Below are 4576 nucleotides of genomic sequence, written 5' to 3'. Positions count from 1 at the left end.
TAAGAGGTGGGAGACAGGATACGAAAAGGGGTCTTTTTCCTCCATCAGACAGAGGAGTAAATTGAACCCAGATCTCCCACATCCCCAGTGAGTACTCTAACCCCTGGCTTAAAAATTATAAGGGAGATGGCACCAACACCATGAGTCAGATTTTGAATGGGCCCTGATCTGGTAGGTGCTTACCAAATCAGGCCCCACATAAGCAAGATAAATGGGGGAATGCCTATATTCCCCTGGTTTGCAGATGATGTAGGGCAGTGGTCTCCAAACTGGGGCATGCCAGGAATGTCCGGGGGTGCACAGCAGGGCCTGGGCCAGCCCCTAAGGCGGGGGGGGGGGGGGAAAGAATGCCACCCAGCTCCGCTCTGCCCCCAGTTTTGTCCCAGTCCCAGCCCTGTCCCCAGCCCGTTACATTCCTGGCCTCAGGCCACTGCTCAGACATGGGCCCTCAGCCCCTGCTTGGCCACCAGCCCCCATTCTCAGCCTCTGGCCCTGCTCCCTCCTGTGGCTCCAGTTCCAGCCCCCAGCCTGGCTGCAACTCTGCTTCCCGCCCAGGGGGTGCAGACATATTCCATTACTGGTAAGGTGGGGCACAAGAGGAAAAGTTTGGGCACCACTGATGTAGGGGTTTAGGCATGAGATTGGTATCTGGATGCCTAGAATGAGGTAGCAGTGTGCATGACCAGAGGCAGAAATATAGATGCCCAGAGAGCTTTTACAGCAAAAATTTTTAGGCACCGAATGAGTTTATGTACCTACAGGGTAAGATGGCAGCCAAGCAGGGATTTTGTGGATCACAGTGGTGCCTAAAACTGGGATTGAGAACAGTGTCTAAGTCCCTTTGTGGATCTGGGCCCTGACTGGCTTATACGAGTTAAAAGAAAAGGAGTACTTGTGGCACCTTAGAGACTAACCAATTTATTTGAGCATGAGCTTTCGTGAGCTACAGCTCACTTCATCAGATACGAGTTAGTGGTCTCACTCTAGTTCTCAAAGGACAGATGTCACACTGGCACTATAATTAGCACATCATCAATATTCTCTGCAGGAAGACCAAAACCTGAATGGCCCTGCAGACTCATCTATTTTCAAGCCCTATAAATCATAGTATCTGGTGTATTGCTTAGCGTGATGCCTCCAAACCACAGTAAAGACACATTGGAGATGAATACTGTTCTGTGCATAAATAGAGGATTTCAGTGCTCTGGGAACTCTGGACAAAACTTGTAATAGCTATATAAAAGCACTTCTAAAAACTTGGGTATGATAACTATGATAGAGCAGAGGTATTGATGAAGTGGATTAATTTCTTATGAACATGAATGAAGAACCATGTAGAACAGCACTGCTCACAATACTTTAAAATATATTTATCATAAAAAAAAAACATGACCCAAAATTAATAAGATCTGGACTCTACCACAAGGAAGTGAACCACTGGTGTACTATGAAAGATAGACATAAACTTGAAGTGAAATTATAAAATATATTAGACCAGTGAAATTACAAATGTATATTAATCTATTTGACAGAGACAGAAAGCCAAAGGGGGGATATTACATGTATACAGGAATAGACCTCAACCTTACTGTTCTCCGTTACATAGTTTCCTCCAAAATTGTTCTAGTTCACACGCTCAGACACAAACACTGTAACAACCTGTTGAACACAAGTAAGGTTCCCTTTTAGGCATCAAGATGACCAACAACTGGCTTGTTCTGGTTATGATCTACCAGGAGACATGGGACATTTAATACAATTTAAAACATTTTCACCTGAAGGTTATTCTCTTTCCATTCCTTGGGAAAAATATACTTAATAAAATGGATCCTTCCCAGAAAATAAACACTCCACATATAAATATCAGATAAACACTTCTATTCTTATTACTCAATTACTGAAAATGTTTCTGGTTTATACATCCTATGATGTCTTCAGTCATCCCATGAAATTATAAAGTGTTTTGCCTTTATCTTCTTTGCCAAAGTTCAGGTAAATGCACTTGTTTTGTTTTGTCAAGTTTCAACCAACATTTCTATTTTTGGCACTCCATAACTCTTTATCAATTGTCTTTTAGAATAGTTCTCAAAGTGATTACAGAGTAAACCTCTTCTGTTACAAATTGACTCATGACTATACGGTAGCATAGTATTATTCTTATTAAAAATCTTTTGTGCCCTTTTTACCTATAAAAGGTTAAAGCAAACAAGTATACATCAAAACTTTTACTGGCAGGTTCATATAATGCTCCAGCCATAAATTATAACTTTACTTTTCTAACAGATTCTTCCAGGTTAGGAAAAACAGCAACCCTCTCCCACTGCTAATCATTATCCCGGTGAGGCTGCCCTTCTGAATGCGTTTTGTATATGTCCAAGGCTTTAGTATGGTTACAGAACACACTATATATAAAATGAAAATATGTAGTAAGTGAGTTTGGGGACCACCAGATGAGTCCCCTCTCCTGGTTGTATTTGTCAGGTAGGTGGGGTCTTGTAGGTAAAGACATGCTTGTACAATATTAGAACAAAAATATATATAAAACTATAAAAAGCCATCATATACAAATTTGATTTGTATTTTGTGATATATATATAGAGCAATCCTATTTTCTGAAAAGAAACAACAAACTGCAGTAAACTGGATAAAGACTGAACACTTACTGACATACTGTGCTATATTTAAACCTTCTTTGGAAAGAAACTGAAAAACTGCAAATAGGCCTGAAGCCTTTCTATGGCTCCTGTCTTACCATGTACAGATTCTCCTGCGTAGGTATAAGAAGCGACTGACTTATCCCGGACACACACGCTTTGAGCAAGTCTGACACAGTGATGGGTTGAAGAAAGCTCTCAATTCCACCACCAAACTGAAGAGAGATGACTAACATACCTCAGAAGCATATTACCCACTCTCTGGGCACTGGTATATCATCCCTTGCCAGAGATGACTCCTTGGTGGCACTCAAAAATACTTCAAGAGATTTGCATTGTATTTGAATGTACCAGTGGATACCATCTATCCTTCCCATGGGCTCAAGGTGAGTCAAGATACAATGCTACCAAATTACTGGTCTCCCTGTGTCCTGCACCCATGCTACAGGTCAACGCCACTCACCCACCAAAGGGACACTTAAGAGGTTGAAATAGGTGTAGCAGTTGTGGCACTGGGGCAGGATGCAGGCACCTACATCCTGGGGCAGGATACAGGCACCTACCTGCCCCAGTGACTGGGGCAAAAACACTGTGGATGGACACCACAGCTATAGGCTTGGTCATCCCCAAGCCTAAGGTTGCCAACTTTCTAACTGCACAAAACCAAACACCCTTGCCCCGTGCCTTCCCCGCCACTTCTCTAAGCCCCCCGCCCCCCACTCACTCCAGCCCCTGCCTCAGTCACTCGCTCTTCTCCACCCTCATTTATTTTCACTAGGCTGAGGCAGGGGGTGGGAGTGCAGGAGGGGGTGGGGGCTCCAGGGTGGGGGCAGAAATTAGGGATTCAGAGTGCAGGAGGGGGCTCCAGGCTGGGGTGGGGGAGCAGGCTCATAAGATTGGGGAGGTGTGAGGGGGTGCAGGCTCTGGCTGGGGCTGTGGGCTCTGGGGTTGAGCTGGAGTTTAGGGGTTTGGAGTGTGGGAGGGGGCTCCGGGCTGGGAGAGGAGGTTCAGGGTGCAGGCAGGGGCCCAGAGCTAGGGAAGGAGGTTGGGATGCAGGCTCAGGGAGCGAGTTTGGGTGCAGAATGGGGCTCAGAGCTGGGGTGCAGGAGGGGGTGTGGCCTCCAGGAGGAAGTTTGGGTGCGGGGTGGGTTCTGATCTGGGGCAGGGGTGTGGGCTCCAGGAGGGGGCTCAGGGCAGGTGGTTGGGGTGCAGGCTCTGGGAGGGGGCTCAGGGTTGGGGCAGGGGTTTGGGGTTCCAAGCTGGGGCAGGGGGCAGACTCCAGCTGGGCTGTGCTTACCTCAGGCAGCGGCACAGCAGGGCTAAGGCAGGCTCCCTGCCTGCCCTGGCTCCATTGCTCTTGGAAGCGACTGGCATAACCGGCCCCTGGTGGAGGGGCCAGGCAGCTCTGCACGGTTCCTAGCCAATGAGAGCTGTGGAGCTGGCACTGGGGCAGCACGCGGAGCTTCCCTGATCATCCCAGTCCCTGCGCCTAGAGGGAAATGCCATCCGCTTGCAGGAGCCGCATGGAGCCTGCCTTAGCCTGCCTAACTGGACTTTTAGCGGCCCAGTCAGTGGTGCTGACTGGAGCTGCCAGGGTCCCTTTTCGACCAGGTGGTCTGGTTAAAAACCGCATGGCTGGCAACCCTACCCACGCCAGCACCACGTTTAGTCCCCGTGAGTGAGGGACGCCACCTGTGGGGCTCTTGCTTTTAGAACAGATTACTACAAAAGCGCACAGTGGTTTTTAATAAAAAAAAGAACTACCAAGAAAATAAGTCACAAAAATGGACATCAAGACAACGCACCCTACAGCGAGCGCGCCGCTGAGCACAACGGCTACAAGTGCTTAGAACGCCTCTATTTATAGCTCCCTCTCAAAAGCCCGCCCTACCTGCACTTCCTCCTGGCGTCACTTCCGGAGC

Source organism: Eretmochelys imbricata, chromosome 4 (genome assembly GCF_965152235.1).
Source record: "Eretmochelys imbricata isolate rEreImb1 chromosome 4, rEreImb1.hap1, whole genome shotgun sequence".
In the NCBI taxonomy this organism is placed as follows: domain Eukaryota; kingdom Metazoa; phylum Chordata; order Testudines; family Cheloniidae; genus Eretmochelys; species Eretmochelys imbricata.
The sequence above is the reverse complement of the archived record's forward strand: the minus strand, read 5'-3'. Positions refer to the sequence as shown.